A 17,647-nucleotide genomic window follows, 5' to 3' on the forward strand; every position below is an offset into this window, starting at 1 on the left:
ACAGGCGCATGAAGGTTGTGTGGTGACGTGAAGTCCAGCTCTGGTCTTCGCGTCCGCAGGAGATCGATGCAGCGTGTTGGCCAGCTTGCCTCCAAGAGACATTGCGTCGGAAAGTGCCGAATGCAAATTTGTTCTGTACCTAGAACACTTGCTTCAAAGCAATACCCACAGGAAGGGCTGGTTTTTACTTTATGTTTTTACCAAAGGGTTTGGTTATCTGAAATCCTTTAGGTTTGTGCGTCCCCCCCACTCCACCCCAGCTCTGGGTCTGTACTAACGTGCACGTGTTTCTGTGCAGAAGGTGAGCTGAATCTTTGCTCAGGATTATAAATTAGGTTTAATATATGTATTTACATTTTTAGGTATATTTTCCATTTGTTATTTCTTTTCTTTTAAGGAGAATACCGAAGGGCATGCCAAATTCAAAGACACAGCACAGAAGCCACTCTGGCGGGACAGGATATCTCTGTGACTTGGACAGACGTCCCTCAAAAAGATTTACAAACGGGGCCGTTTAAGAAACGGGGCCGTTTTCACAGAGAGGAAACTAAAGTCTAGGCCAGCATCACTAATGAAACTTACTCTAGAGGCACCAGAAGCTCTCTTTTTGGGAAAAATCTTACGATAAACCTATCAAAACCGAGCCAGATTTGGCAAACTCCTAACACAAATTTGTTCTCCTTTTCAGATACTCTTTCTGCAAACTTTCTACAACTTGTTGTACCCACTCAGTTTGTTTTTTATTGTGGGCAAAACATACACATAAACCTAAAATGTGCCATTTTCGCCATTTTAAGGTGAATAATTCAATGGCTTTCAGTTCCTTAGTTGTGCCGGACACATTCCAGGTGCTCGAGGGCCACATGGCTAGTGGCAGCGGCACCAGAAGGTGCAGACAGGGGGCCCTGTCGCACAGTGCTGTGCTGGGCGGATCTGGAGTGACTCCTACTCACGACTTTCAGAAGCCCTGAGGCGGTGGTTGAATCTTGAGAGAGACAGGTTGAAGGGTTTGGCAACACCCCTTCTAATTTCTAGGCTCACTGAGAAGCAAAGACTCAATGACAATGTATTTCATGAGACAAAACAAAATTCTGTCTTAGAAAAGAACTACTTTCTATTCATTTTTACAGGATAAAAATCTTTCATGGGGCATCTGGGTGGCTCAGTTGGTTGAGCGTCAGACTCTTGATTTTGGCTCAGGCCATGGCCCCAGGGTTGTGGGATCGAGCGCGACTTTGGGCTCTGTGCTGAGTGTGGAGACTGCTTCAGATTCTCCTTCTCTCTTGCTCTGCCCCGTCTCCCCAACGTGCTCGTGCTGTCTCTTTCTCTCTCTCAAAAGACACTAAAAAAAATCTTTTACAATAATGTATTAATTTTGGAATTTATAAACGATGAAATTAGGCTTTTGATATTTATTTATTTATTTATTTATTTATTTATTTATTTATTTATTTATTTTGAGAGAGAGGGAGCGAGAGCAGGGGAAAAGGAGAGAGAGAGAGAGAGAGAGAGAAAGAGAGAGAGAGAGAGAAAATCCCAAGCAGGCTCTGTGCTGTCAGTGCAGAGTCCAAAGTGGGGCTTGCTTTTATCAAGTGTGAGAGTCAGGTGCCTAACTGACCAAGCCACCCAAGCACCCTGGCATTTGATTTTATCTTACAGGATATGCTCAAATAATTAACATTTTCTTATGTTCTAAACATTGCTGTTAAGCACTATTAATGATGTTATATAGTGTCTTTTATGTTAGTATTTGCTTCATAAATTAAGTGTAGACCTTGACATTGGAAAGAAGATTTGTCTTTTCAACAACTCTGATGTCGTTAGAAAATGATAGGTTTCACATCTGACTTGACTCCCAGGAAGCTCAAATTCAGAATTCAGTTAAGTATCCAACCCCTGACTGCTTGTACATTTATTTACTCATTTTACCTTTTTTAGTTACCTGACTTCTTTCTTAAATGCTTTTTTCAAAATTTTCACGTGCATATGTATATTTTGCAGTTGTAAGCTCCCTAAAAATATTTTGGGAAGTAGACAAATTATGTATAATAAGGATGCATTAGCATTTATCTCGGAATTATTCAGAAATTCTCAGAATGTTATGTCCTATGTGGTCTTCGTATAGAAGCTTGTCGCTCATTAAAAAGAAGTACAGTGAAACCTTGGGTTGCGAGGAACGTGTTCTGCGGGCGTTCCGCAAGACAAGCAAACATTTCTACCACATTTTAACTCGATAAATGAGCCACGTCTCGCAATATGAGTGGTACGTGACACCGAACGTCACACGATCACAACTGAGCCAACGGTTCTTGAAATTTGCTTTGGTACACGAGTGCTTTGGGTTACAAGCCTGTTTCCAGAACGGATTATGCTCACAAGCCAAGGTTGTACTGTATCTGCGTGCTTTTCGTGGGCACAGATTCTAGGATGTGATGTAGTCTTTGTAGAAGAAACAGATGCAGCTCCTCATCAACCTCTTGGACCACTTGTCCCGCCCATGTGTCTGTGTGTCAGGGGGGGCTCACACGGGCATCATATACACACTCCGTGGCTGTGCTGGAACTGCCAGCCGTCGTACTGAGCTCTGGGTCTTTATTTCTCCATAGGCACGTCTTCTTTTACGTTCCATGTTTCTGTTGTTTTGGTTGTCTTGAAATATTTCCCCCAAAAGTCTTTGAGAGCCCCATTGAGCTCACCGTGACCTTGGGTTATCTGAGAGTGTGTGTGTGGCCCAGGGTGTGGGGCCAGGTGAGCGTTCAGCACCTGGGTGTAAAAACCAGTGAAATGGTTTCATAAAGCAGCAGATAGTCGAGCCAGCAGGACGCATGACTGACGTCCACCCTTCCTTGGGTGTCTGTTACGTGCCAGGGATTAGGACAAAGAAGTTCTTCAGTGCAGTAAGATCCCTGTCGTCAAAAACTTTCTCTGCTGGAGGAAACAGGCATTGTAATACAACTCAGTCGTCTGTTGATGTGACCAGTGTCAGTGTTTTTGTGAGAAAACAGCATGACTCTGAGACTCACTTTGCCACTCAGGGAGCCCACCATACAAGAGCGAGACACCGAGCCCTGGGCACGTGGGCCATGCGCTGTGCGCTCTGGAGGTCACCCGGGGACAGGCGTCACCCTTGCCATCACCCACTTGTGGGTTGGGATGTTGCCACTGGCAGCGAATTCTCGTCCATTGCCTGGCCCTGATGCCGTTTTCTGAAGACGTCCTTTGTGATGAGGTCTCCACACAAATGGCCGTGGGGGAGAGTTGGCCGCCAGCACTGCTCTAGGGACTCTGGTTTGGAGCACGGCTCCCCCTGTGGGCTGGAGGTCTAGGAAATCTTTCCGGGTTGGGATTGTAGCCGCATTTAAAAAAAAAAATGTTTATTTATTTTTGAGAGGGGACAGAGAGAGAGGGAGACACGGAATCCTAAGCAGGTTCCAGGCTCCAAGCTGTCAGCACAGAGCCCGATGTGGGGCTTGAGCTCACAAAGTGTGAGATCATGACCTGAGCTGAAGTCGGACGCTTAACAGACTGAGCCACCGAGTTGCCCCGGGATTGTAGCAGCGTTTTCAAACTACCAGAAGATCAGTCTGTTTTAGGAAAGGGAATCATTCCTTCAAGACAATCCACAAAGCCAACCCCTATTGAGGGCAGCGCACAGCGGTGTTTTGATGGGGCCAATGCCCAGACCAGTCACCTGGAAGAAATGGCTGGAACTTATCTGCAGCCCACCCACCATGTTTCCAGCCCCCTCCTCTCTCCTGGGACAATGTTAGTGCAGGGGATTCATAGGGAGAGACCCATAGTTGGAGCCTGGGTGTTCTTGCGTATTTTCCTCGACAAACTTCTCTTCGCGTTGCTGCCTCTACCTGGCTGGGGAGGGACAGCGTCCATGGCGCTGGGGCGTCTGCCCCCCACTCCTGAATGTGCCTGTCGGGAGGGGTGGTGGCCTTGGCCTTGGCTGGAACAGGTCCAGGACTCGGCCAGCTGAGCCATGTTAAGGGTCCTGAAGCAGCAGAACATCCATCTGCTGTTTTTATGGGTTCTGCTGCTGTTGTTTGTGTTGCGTGGAAATAGTATAATCATTTGGTTTTTTATGCCAGGTATCCTGAGGCTTTTAAAATTATTTTGCAAAGAATGTATGTGGCCCCGAACATGAAGCAAATTTCCCAAACATGGCCGATGGCATGAGAACAGGCGAGGGCCGTGTGGCCTGCTCTCTTCTGCGGCTGAGCTGAGCACCAAGAGGGGCTCCTCTCCCAGCGCTGGGAGGAAGCACCTGGAAACAGAGGTGCCGCTGTCCTGGGCTCCCGGGGCTTCTGGCCACTTGTCTCTGGGTTTTTATTGGCTGCAAAGCAATTTTCTTTGTAGATGGAGTTAAAGAAAAGAAACAGAATGTCTGTGGCAGCTCCCGCTAGAAATTGACAGCAGAAAATGGAGCTCAGTGCTCCCGGGGAAAGTGGGTCCGTGTTCCCACTGGCTTGGTCAGAAATGTCTCACTTCAGCCCCTTCAGAAGTTGGCTTCATTCTTCAACCTCATTCTGTCTCCTTTCTCGGGAGGTTGGAATTTGGGTGAGTGGCTGTAAGTTTTCTCTGGTTGTTGACCTGTTGAGCTATCCAGCTTGGGTACCTGGAAGGGAATATTCGGTTCTTTTCTTATCTGCTCCTCTTCCAATGCTTTGACCTTCTAGAAGCCTCCCCCCATGAAGGGACCAGGAAGCTCCCTTCCTCTAAGTGTCTGCTACAAACCCCTTGGGGAGTGAGACAATCGGATCTGGAAATCCTGGCCTCTCAGGATGCTTTGCTGTTGTGTCTAGTGATTTGCACACAGGTCCTGAAACACCAAATCCATATGTGAACCACCGCTCTGAATTTGCACCAAATCGTGCCGAAATTGGGCTGCAGTGTGTAAGAGGCACAGGCGACTTGCTTCCTTCCTGCTGAGGTCAGAACACTGACCTTGAGTCAGGTTTATTGGTAATTATTGCCCAAAGTTTTCAGATGAGAAGAATCAGGTGGGTGCCTGTGAAGTCTATAGAGCCCTGTGCCCAGCTCTGGGACAACCGAGTCTCCAGGGAAGGCCCCTGATGATCTGGGGTTTGACAAGCAGCCCAGGAATTCCTGTCACGAGGGAGGTGTGGGAAGCCTAGGGCAAGCTCGCGTGGGACCCAGGCAAGCTTCCTAGACCCATGTCCTTCGATTCACAGGGTAAGTGGGGAGACCCAGGGTGCTTTTCTAGTGTCCTCTGCCTTGGAAATGGCTGAGCTGGGGTTCACGTGTTCTGGCTGGAAGACCCAGAACTCATCGAGTTGTCCTTTGTGACACGAGGCTGTAGGTATGGTAGACTTGGCACAACCATAGATGTTGGCTCAGCCTGATTGGCAAGAAAAGACAGTGACTCCCTGTCTCACTGGGCGTCTCCTGAGTCGTCTGGCTGTGATAACAGGCTCAGAAAGGGTCAGGGCTTCTGACAGGCAAAGGGGATGTGGGAGACGCTTGACAGAATGTTACTTGCACAACAGGTGACGCTTTTTCTGACTATGGCTCTTGTACTGACGTTTCAGGCTCTGGGCTGATGGGAGCAGTGTCTACACTGCACAGACATTCGGGCGAAGACTGGATGGTGGGGAATCACAATGAGGGATTACGACCCCTTGTCTCGGGCGTGTGGTCATTTGCTCATGATCTGGCCAGACTTCTTGCTCATTCTTGGTCTCTCCATTTGTAAGCCGTCCACCTTCCTCCAGGGTAATTGAGAGGAGCTATTCGCAAAGTGGCTTTAGAGCACTTTCCAAGGAGAGGCTGCGGGAGAATTGCTTCATAATCGTGAAAGTTTTCACTTGAGTGGGTATTGAAAACAAAGGATTGACCTTCCAGAAGAGGAAAACACTCCTAATTTCCTACAAATAGAAACAAATACATTGCTAGTTTGTAGCTGTCAGGGCACTTGCTCGCAGCGGGCGGAGGGTGACGCCATGGAACAGCCACAGATTCATCCTGCCAACCGTTCGAGTTCGAGCAAGTTTGGGAACTCGCCATCAAGGGTGAGGGTGATGACCCTGCCTTCTGACCCATGGACTTGGTTCAAAACAGTCACAGCTGTGAACACCCCTCAGTGAACCCGAGGGTAACAAGCTCTTTAGTGGTGGTGTTTTGCCATAGCCCTTCCTAGAACTCTGGCTGTAGGATGGTTGTAGGGTTAATCCACCATGTTGGATGGATGGACGTAAATGCCACAGACACACCAATGTTTTTTTGTGTTGGAATTAATTACCACGCTCATCTTCGGACAGAAGGGAGACCCAGTCACTCCTTCCCTTCCTGGGAAGTACCATTCTCTGGTCAAGACCTCTTTGTAACTCAATCAACTGTGGAGGTCTTGTCATTCCCACTTTATGGATGTTAAAACTGAGGCCAGAATATCCAATAACTATGTGGATGACACAGGAGCGTGACTAGATCCCAAACCTGAGCTGAAGTGTTCCCCACCAAATTATGCTGCCGTTAAGTAACTAATTTCCTAGGTCTTTGGCCAAGTGTTTTTCTGGCCAACAAAATCAATTTAGTTCCTAAGAGGAGCTATGGGAAAGAACAGGTGGCCTTGTCTGGCTTTTTTGGATTAAATCTTACATGAGAAAGGATATGCTTTCTTATTTGTTACTGTCAACATGATAAATAAAAGCACCCTATTGGCCACGGACATCAGCAAGTAACTGGAATTGACATTTTATAATTATGAAAATTTAACAATGTTCTGGTGGTAAGAGTGACGCTGATAATATTGATGCGTCATGGTCCAAAGGCACTCACTTTAATGTTTATGTATCCCCAAAACAGAATCATAAATTAAGTGGGCCAGCACTGGGTCCTAAGCATTTTTCTAATTTATGTGATTAATAAACAAGTCCTTCATTAACTGGGGTAAAGTCCTAGTTCAGACTTATGGCATCGCACAGTCTTCTCTGTACCCCCTTGCAAAGAGCTCTTGAGTAAAATTTTAATCTTTGTTTCTAGCCGACTTTCATTTTTCATCAAAGTGGTAGCATAACTCTAGTATACTGCAAAAAAAAAAAAAAAAAGAAAAGAAAAGAAAAGAAAAGAAAAGAAAGTCTACCTACCTAGCCCTTAGATATTTTAAAAGAAGGTTTGCAAATAGGTCATACATCTCTTGTAATTACGGTTGTTCATCACCCACACCTAACTTTACCTTTGTCCTGGCTGACTGAGGAACGTATTACCTGAACAACACATCTTCACAAGGAACCTTTCTGTTTCTGCTATAATCAAAACTGTGTTTCTGAGTTCACGCGTGCAATCCTGGACCGTTAGCGCGGGGTTGCTGAAGACAGATTCCACGCACGTCATCCTATATTTTTTAGTGGTTATTTCTTTTCAAAATACTGATTAAGATGCTGCTACCCAGGTTGGGGGTGGCCGGCATCCCGGCTCTTGGGGTGTGCATAGGAGAGTAGACTCCTGAGTGGGGTTGACGAGTTTTATCCTCGGCCGGAGTTAATTTAGACACAGACTCTCCCCCTAAACAGATCTGGGGCCCATATACAAGTCAAATCTGCTATTTTTCCTTGGGCAATGATTTATTCCCCTCTTAAATTGGCTGGACCAGTTAGTTTTTTATTTTTATTAAGTCACACTATTCTTAAATGAAACTATTGATTTAAAGTCAGCTTAGTGAGGATTTAATTTGTTTTCACGGGATTAGAGCAGGTAGCATGGGATAATTTTACAATAAAGTGGAACAGAACCATTCCTTCACAGAACCCTCGCCTTTTTTTTTTTCCCTTGCTAGGCTGCACAGACATTACAAATTTTCAAGTAAATTGTGGAAATACATTCATAAATCAGTCCTAATTCCTCTGCCCGCTTAAGAGTGATTCAAAGGAGTGTTTTCCCATGACCTTGTCCCAGTGTCCTTCCGGTGATGGTCCAAGCACTGGTGCTAAAGCCACACGTGTGCACACGCGTGCACATGCGCACACACAGGAGCCCGCTCTCGGAGGGTCAGCGCATCATTCATTCTACCCTCCACCTTCCTCGCTTTGTCCTGCAACGCCCTGTGCCCCCTCAAGGTCTTCTGTCTGCTGCCCGTGAAGGGGGTAGAGGAAGACGGGCTTGGCGGGGGGGCTCCCCGGTGCTCCCTGTTCTCCCTTCCATTCCTCTCCACGCGTCTGCTCTTGCCTCCCCGGAAGCCAGTCGGCACGTCTGTGAACTCAGATGGCAGGAGGGCAGGTAGGGAAGGGGGATAGGAGCAGCTCTCGTGATGACCTTCAGAACCAACTGACCGAAACTATCCAAACACAGCTAGAAAGGCTTTCTGTTGTTTGTTTTAAGAAGGACAGCCTTGTCACTGCCAGTCTGTTATCTCTGAACTTGGCTGTCACTATCCATTTCAAGAGGAGTCTTTTCTTTCTATTGAAATCAAATAGACTCAGAGTCATTTTCAGATTAATGGCCCTTGGTCTAGAGATTGCTAAACCATTTTGGTCAATCATTCTGAACACTTCCAGTTGTCCCCAGCCCCCTCCCACTGGAGTCGCTGGGACGAGTCTCGCCAAGTGCGAGATGACTGGGTCCACGCGCTGAACCCGTGGCTGCTACCTCGGGTTGCCGGGATCTGCCCCACCTGGAAACGGTACATTCTTAATCTTCTTTCTTTGTCCACAGCCTCGACTTCCCAGGGAACAGGAAGCCAGGGTGACTTTTCTCTGGAACTACAGGTGTCCCGTGGAGGACTGCTTGCAGATCGGAGCTGGGGTCCCAGCTCAACAGCTGACCGCCTTTCAGTGATGGGATGAAGGGGGATGTCAGGCTTAGACGGCAGACGCACCAGGGGTTTCTGGGGGTTTGACGTGCTGTGGCTTTCCGCTGGATCGCAGAGAGCAGGTAGATTTCTGAGTCATGGGGCAGGAGAAACCAGACACCCAGTAATGCCCAAGACCCGGGAGTGCAGCCACAGATACATGTGGCCACGTCAGCCTGTAGGACGCCAGGAGGGCCTGTCCCTGGTGAGAATGGAGAACTGCAATGCTGGCCCAGAGAAAGTTCAGGGCCCAGCCACCAGGGGAGAACACAGCGGCACAGAGCCGCGGTCACCTCGGTGCGAGGAATCCGAGCTGAGCAGGGATTTGTGCAGGTGCTGAAGATTCAGAATCCCTAACGGATTGAAATAAAACCCCGTTTGTTTGCCAAGCAGTCAGAGGAAAGTGTCTCCTTGAAGGTGTCACGAAGGCATAAAGAAGCAGAAGGGAAATGCCAAGAGCTACAGCAGGGGACAGAGCAGCAGGAGCAGAGAGAGAGATGGGAAAGCTGGAAGGCCCAGGACTCTTTCCACCAGCAGGGATACGGAGAATTCCAGCATCAGCAGGTGGTGGTTGGGCCAGGGAGGGCAGGAAACCCAAGAAATGGCAGTGCTCGAGAGAACACCCCCAGGGAAGGCCTCACACTGAGACCGGGATCTACCTGTGTGCGTCGCAGAGACAATACCCACATCTAATCAAGGAGAACCTTACAACCCGCACCTCCCTCCCCCCAAAAGGGCAATTCGACAAATAAAGAGAAATGCTTTTTATGCACATATTGAGGAGTTGCATGTGTACGGGAGTGAACGGTTCATTAAACTGTCTATTGGTCATTCGTGGGGCTTTCTTTTTAATTCTTCATAATCAACGGATTCATTTTTGAAGTCCATTAACAGAAGTGAGTCAAGAACTGAGAAAGCAGAACAACTAAATCGTCTACAGTGGTTTTACCCTCAAACCCACCAAGTTCCAAACACTTGCCTTAATAACTAAGGATTACCCTCATCAGCCTTGTTGATCTCAGTCCCCGAGCCAGCACGAGTCCATTGTGTGGACTTTGGAAATTCCCATGCTCATGAGGGGAAGGGAGAATGGTGTGGCAGTGAACTCTCGGGACCAGTTTTGCCTGTTTGAGGAGGACCTTGCAATTGATCACTGACTCTTTCTATTAATTTACACACTAGAAAAATTCCAATACTCTTGAGTCGTAACAAAAAACTTGATAGATTGGACTTCAAAATTAAATGCTTCTGCTCCGTAGAAGACACTGTTGAGAAAAGAGGTCGAGGCACACGCTGGGTGAGAATATCTTCAACCCACACATCTGGCAGAATATTGGTATTCAGACTAGATTAAAGTCTCTCACAGCTTGATAATAAGAGGAGCATTCCAATAAAAAACGAGCAGAAGATCAGAAGGAGCCTTCCTCAGACAAGATACGGATGGCAAATCAGCACACGAAAAGACGTTCGATGTCATCCGCCACTAAGGAAACACAAGTTAAACCGTGGTGAGACACCGTACACACCCGTTAAAGTGGCTAACAAAGCAACAACATGAGGTGCTGGTGAGGATTCAGAATCCCTATGGGGCGACCGGGATTCTCATACCTTGCAGGTAGGAATTCAAAATGGTGCCCCTGCTCTGGAAAACAATTTAATGGACCCTTATAATCCTTACTCACCTTCCCACTCCTAGGTATTTATCCAAAGAAATGAAAACATATGTCTGCACAAAAATCTGTATGCTTTGAGTTTGGGAGAACAGAATACCCACCTTTGAGCAATGAATGGCCAGGGATTATAGGAATGTGCATGTGGCTGTATTTACAACGGCCCAAATCTAGAAACAAACCAAATGTTCATCAACTGGTACATAAACAGCTTGGAATACCTGCTCAGGACCCTGAAAAACGAAAAGGATTCACTGCTGATGTGTACAGCACCGGGAAGACTCTCAAATGGCTTCTTCTAAGTGAAGGAAGCCAAGTTCAAAAGGCAACATACTCTGTGATTCCATTTATATGAAATCTTTGAAAAGACAGACTCACAGAGACATGAGCAGGTCGGTGGTTCCTATAGACCAGGGCTGGGATTAAGGGTGGGATTCAGGGTGATGGAAACGTTCCATGCCTTGATTCTGGTGGTAGTTACAAGGCTGCGTGTGTTTATTGAGATTGATAATTGTCAAATGATACCTCAGTCAAGGTGACTTAACACCGGAAGCAAAAGGAAATCAAGGAACCTTTTAATTTACCTTTAGGAATTTTTTCGGCGCCACTATTTTTGCGTGGTTAAAAAATGGCCGATTTTGTGATAAATTTATACGGTTTCTTCCAAAATACATCTCTTCTAGTCAGGAGCGTGTTTCCTATTACCAATAAAACAATAGCCAACTTATTGAATGACTTCCATTAGACAGTTCTCGCTTCTGTAAGTCTCCAGGGATATTTTCACCATTACTTTGCAAATTAAAAGAAGGAAGTAAATGTAATGGTTTTGACAAGACAGAGCCTTAAATAACTGGGAATTTTATAGTACCTAGACTCTGTAAGGCCGGAAGCATTACTATTTGTGGCTTTATTGGCTCCCCCCGCCACCCCCCTGCCCCGTTTTTACCACTAAGTTTTTGAGACCGAACACAACTTTATTCTGTTATTATTTTTTGAAATTGGCTTTTATCTACATAAACCACTTTTAATATTTTTTTTTTTTTAAAAAGAAATGAAACTAGGTATAGTGTTTGCAGGATACAGAGTGCTTTCATATCCATTTGATTTTCGCCAGCTCCTCCAGTGGTGGTAGGTCTAGAATCTTCCTATACTAATTTTCTAGAAGGGGAAGCTGAAGCTCAAAGATATTCAGTCTTTTCCCAGTTAACGAGCAGTGGGGCAAATGCCTAAACCCGGGCCCCTTCGGACCAAATCCCATGTGCTTGTTCCTTATTCTCTATAGTCAAGGTTTTTAGTGAGTACAGACTCTTACCGCACAAGGCCCGAGGGGCCGAGACAATGATCCTTACCCTAGATTATTGCGCATGGAAATTACAATTTAGAGCTTTCGTCTTACTCTGATGTCAGCAAATGGAAGTCCCGTCCTATTTGAATTTAAAGGTTAACTAACTGGAGTTTATATGTCTGAGAAGAGATATAATGAAGGGTTGGTAATTAGATGAGTGAACAAAAGGAAAACCTGTGTGCGTCTGGTTCTTGGGGAGGTCATGAGACCACAAAGTGCCCATTGTCATCACAGACACCACCAAAACGGTTACTGCCATCAGGGGAAGAAGAAAGAAATCAAATAACCCAAGGCACTTTGTCCAGCTCTTTCAACAGAAGAGCTTTATAACACACAGTGGCTATTATACCCTTTTCCGTTTCTCTGTGCTGCTTTTATAAATAGGATGTGCCTCTCTAGAAAGAGTATAAAGGCAATATACCGCACAGGCCTTTGTGAAGCCAGGTTTCACGAGGGCAGCACGGACGCGAGGCAGACCCCCTCCCTCTGTCACGGCGCCGTCCCAGCTGAGACACCTGCGGAGGGGACACCTGGGGACGGCCACCTTGGCTGTCCCGAAGAAAGGGAATAGACGCAAGGTGACCAGACCCAGAAACCTGGCGGAGGAACCCGAAAAAGCCAACCCGGCTACGATGAGTGATCAGACATGATTCTCTGGCTGGTATTTGGGTCACTGGGTTTCCTACATGTTCCAGTCTCACTTAGCTGGCCTACCGCTCTCTCTCTCTCTGCCCCTCCCCCCCTCATTCTTAGGCAACAAAAGATGTTTTCTGTAAACCAAAGGAGCAAGTACAGTTGGCCCGCTCTCTGGCTGATGTACCCATGTGTAACTGTAGGCTTTAATTTTGCTTTGCATTAATCAAACAACAATAAAAGCCATAAAACCCCCACTAAGAGGCACTTTAACGTAAGACCCAATGCTAAGCACCCAGGGACCTTCCCTATTGTCCTCTCCAGTGCCCCTGTAAAAGCAAGGAGATAGCGACAGAAAGAAAGAAAAATGAAGCCGCTTTTTTTTTTTTCCGCATAGAAAGAGAGAGAACGTGTAATAAATTAAGGGTAGTGGGAGTGAAATCGGGCCAGAGGTAAACGACGCTTAATTGTGTGAGCGGCTCTCCCTTCTGTCCCTGCCAGCTGCTGTGGTTCCCGCTCTCTTCCCGGTTTAAGACGTAGGCAATGATGGTGCACACGTGCAGACACACAGAAGAACCTATTTGGACTGGCGTGTCAGCTCATCTTTATCAAATGTTGCACAGGTATATTTTGTTGCCATGCTTCATTACCCCAGAATGGCATGCCTGAAATGTTTGTCTCTTCTATAAACCCAATAGCTTTCCCAGCCAGGCACATTTGACAGAGCAATAGACGGGTGTTTCTTTTGCAGGCATGGGTTTGTAAAGGCCGGGCAATTAAGGAGAGAGAGAGAGAGGGGGAGAAGGAGAGAGGAGGGGGGGGAGGAAGAGAGGGACGAAGGGAGAGGGAGAGAGGGGAAGGGCGAGAAAGAGGAAGGGGGGAGAGAGAGAGCGAGGGGAATTTATTTAAAAAATTAAATGCGCGTTATGTGCGCATTTTCAACGTCTTGAATAAATCAAGAACACATAAAGAGCTGCATAAAATGAACCTGGACTGTGGTTTAGAAAGGGTCACTCCCCTGTGATCGGGAAAAATCGGACGCAGACATCCAGGTGGTTGATTTCAAGTACAGAGTCTTGCAAATAATGTGCGTTGGACAAAAGGACAGAGGACAGGTGTCAGGGAGAAGTCCCGCGACGGGAAACACGACGGCCGTCACCAGAAGTGAAATTTGGTTTCTCGTCCACGTAAGACTCTTGCGTCAAAAGCCGCCTGCTATCTTCCTGTAGCCTACTGGAAAATCAATATTTTAATCCTGTGTGATGCAGATTAAGTTCTTGGGAATTAGAACGAGGTAGGCCTATATTTTATGTTTTCCCCCTTAGAGCAACAGTGGTAATGGCTTTTGCAAATCAGAAAAGGAGGCATGAGGATTTGGCGGAGCAGAGATGCATTCGATTTCTGGCCTCTCCTCTGGGGGTGCTATCCCCGGTGGATCCCCCAGGCTGACGCATAGCCGCACGGAAGTGGCCCAGGGCTGTGTCGTTAGGAGCTAACTCAGTGTTCCCGGCAGAACTATTATTAACCAAGACCCTCACTTGTTACCCGGAAAAGGAGAAAGACGATAATGGATGGGCAGTCCCAACGGGGGGGGGGGGGGGGTCGCGGAAAAAACAAAATGAACCTTGTATTCTTTTTGTAGCGGTTCTGTCTTATCCAGGAAGGATGGTGTGCAGCCTTATGTCTCAACAGAAATTTGCATAACCCTTCATGTGCGAGGCAGAGAAGGATAAGCTCTGCCATGTTCGCTCCAAGACCATCCAGCCAGGTGCGTTTAGAGTTCAGAATCCTTTGATTTTAGAAAGGCAACATAGTGCATGTATATTTTATGTATCTTATTTTATTATTTTTTGTCAGTTTCTAAAATGTTTATTTTTGAGAGAGAGAGAGACAGAGCGTGAGCAGGGGAGGGGCAGAAAGAGAGAGGGAGACACAGAATCGGAAACAGGCTCCAGGCTCTGAGCCGTCAGCCCAGAGCCTGACGCGGGGCTCGAACCCATAGCCTGCGAAATCATGACCTGAGCCGGAGTCGGATTTTTCACCGACTAAGCCACCCAGGTGCCCCTGTTTTATGTATTTCATATTAAATAACACTTCTCGAGGAGGCAGGGGCCGTGCTCCAGGGTCAAATGCATGAATACGGTTGCAACAGAACTTAGGAATCTTCAGTCTAAACGGAATAAATGGAAACTAAATAGTCTCCTGCCAGTTAAAGTTAGGTCAGATTTTGCAAAAGGAGCAATAAAAGGTTTTTCAGTTTTCAAACGTTTTTGGATTTCGTAATTGCAGGTAAGGGATTGAACACCTGTTCCCTTTCAATTGAAAACCGCTCTGGTGTCACTGAAGAGATGTGGCCTCGCGCAGAACCGCCCGACCCCAGGGGCCCGGCAGGCTCCTCACGGAGGGGGCCAGCACAGCTCAGCGGGGCCAGGTCACTCTGTGTGTGACACTCTCACCAACAGCCTACATGCAGTCACACTAAGTGCATCGGGGCCGGACGGGACAGGGAGGCGTTGCTCCGTGGCATGGCGGTGGGACCCGAAATGAATGTTCTCCGTGGTGTCTGGGCTGGGTAAGCTTGTTTCCATTGCTACTTTGATTTGTCCTTGGCCTGCCCGTCTCCTGGGGGGAAACCTAGACTTGTCCTCTGGCCCGGGCATTCGGTGCCCAAGAGTGCGGCCGCTCCTTTCCTCCTGGCTCCTGAGGCCACCAGTCACGCACTTGTGAGGGACCACAGCCCGAGCCGCTCACAACAAGGGGCCCTAGCCCCTGTCTGCCGTCGCTGCCCTCTGCCCCATGCGAGGCTTCTGCCAGGACCGTCTGCTCCTTCGTGAGCAGTGCGCCCCGACCCGGGCGGTGACGCCGTCTGCGCGGGTGGCCTTGGAAAGGTCGCTTCACCCCCCCCCCCCCCCCCCCGCTTTATTGTCCAGGAACGCCCTGTGAGCAGAAGTAGCCTATGGCTGCTTTCCCACCCTGGAAAAAAAAAGTATGTTATATTTTCCTTTTTCAACGTTTATTTATTTTTGGGACAGAGAGAGACAGAGCATGAACGGGGGAGGGGCAGAGAGAGAGGGAGACACAGAATCGGAAACAGGCTCCAGGCTCTGAGCCATCAGCCCAGAGCCCGACGCGGGGCTCGAACTCACGGACCGCGAGATCGTGACCTGGCTGAAGTCGGCCGCTTAACCGACTGCGCCACATATTTTCCTTTTTGAAGAATTGAAAAAGGCTGAGTGTGTGTGTGTGTGTGTGTGTGTGCGTGTGCGTGTGTGTGCGTGTGTTTAAACCCCCTACAGTGCAAGAGAAGCACCTTTGTGTAATTTACAAACAGTTCTGGATGGTGGCCTAAGTTTAAATTCTGGGCTTTCCATTAAAACTTTCTAAGCAAGTCTATTTATGGCCCAGCAAAGAAGCTCACGTCCCCGACCCCGGCGTGGCACAGGCCGTGCAGGCTGTATGGCAACAGATAACTTGACGGTGTCTTTGTGGGAACACGACTGAATAGGGTTTCAGAACAGACTCTTGTCCAGAAGAACTCTCTTGGTGGTCAGGGTTTCCTTGGGCTGAGCTCACTGAACGTTCACCCTGAAAGGAGAAGGCAGGTATTTGGTAGAGATGAACTGTGCTTCCGAGGCTCCTAAGCCCAACATTTCTTGGCTACTTAATTTTCAAGTCATCTGTATTTACAGAAACAAAGCAGACACGCAGCGTGAGGTCTTAGAGGCCTTCGGTGGGGACAGTGCGGGGGACGCCACCAGTGTGACCGAGCCCTGCCGCTCCCACTCCCCTCCCCGCCCCCCCTGCTTTGCGCCTGGACGCTCCCCGCTCCCGCTCCCGGGTGAGCCATTCGCTCACCTCTGACAGTCAGCGGATCGAGTTCTTTGCGCTCCTGATGGCACCCTCCCCCGCCTCGTCCTGCCCAGCGCCCACCACTCTTCCTCCCTCTCCAAGCCAGCCAGCCTTGTGAACTCCAAGGGGAGAAGAGGGGAAATGGAGTGCTGTTATTTCATCCGGCAGAAAAAAGAAACACCGCGGAGGTGAATGATCGATATTATTATAAGCGAGGTGTAGCTCAGGGCAGGTGAGCAGTGTGTTAATGAGGCGCCACCTCCTGGTTTCTGACAGATGACTGTCATTGTTCAAACGCGCCGCGGCCTGATTGATGGCTGGGTCACGCTGCCCTGCAGTCGGAGGGAGCGCGCTGTCTTCTCTCTTCCGTTGGTGTCTCTAATCTGCTGACCTGAGAATGACCCAGCAGAGGTGCAGCTGAAATTAACATGCCATTTTCTCTAGTTAAATTAAAAAAAGGGGGAGTGGGGGGCAGAGGAAGGGAGGAAGAGGAAATCTGAAACAGAGAGAATGTATACGGCTCGACAGCAAAACCACGGATCCTGCAGGAAGTCCCCACGGTGTTTGAGGCTAATACGTTTCTAATCAAGATTGAAAACGTATGTTAATTCTCACTCACGGCGGTCTAGCCCACGTGGAGAGACACTCGGTGGCTTCTCTGAATGCGTGAGGGAAGGTGACAGAGCAGCTCTCCAACGGCTGCGTGCCAGCCTCGGTGGGGTCCCCGTCTGATCCGCAGTCTTCCTCGCTCAGCAGGATCTGTTGGCGGAGAACCCGTCTTTTGGGGGTCACCACTCAGCCTGCACCAAAATCTGCACCAAAAAGATATTTTTTTTTTTTCAACGTTTATTTATTTTTGGGACAGAGAGAGACAGAGCATGAACGGGGGAGGGGCAGAGAGAGAGGGAGACACAGAATCGGAAACAGGCTCCAGGCTCCGAGCCATCAGCCCAGAGCCTGACGCGGGGCTCGAACTCACGGACCGCGAGATCGTGACCTGGCTGAAGTCGGACGCTTTACCGACTGCGCCACCCAGGCTCCCCAAAAAGATATTTTTTTTGCACACCGCCCATTAAACTCAAAACGTAGCGAATTGCTAACTATTGGAGCTGGAAGGTCCCAGTAATTTCATTTCGCGCCCGAGTCTCACACCCTACGCTCTGTGAGGTGGTCTGGCTTACGCAGCTAGTTGAAGACAAGTTACTAGCAAAGCTGGGTGAAGCCAAATTCTTCTAAAGGCTCCCTCTTGATTTTCTTTGGAAAATGGGCTTGCGACGGTCTTTCCCCCGCCTCTGCCCAATTAGAGATGCTCTTTCTCTAACTTGCAGACGACGGTAA

Source organism: Lynx canadensis, chromosome D3 (assembly GCF_007474595.2).
Source record: "Lynx canadensis isolate LIC74 chromosome D3, mLynCan4.pri.v2, whole genome shotgun sequence".
NCBI lineage: Eukaryota > Metazoa > Chordata > Mammalia > Carnivora > Felidae > Lynx > Lynx canadensis.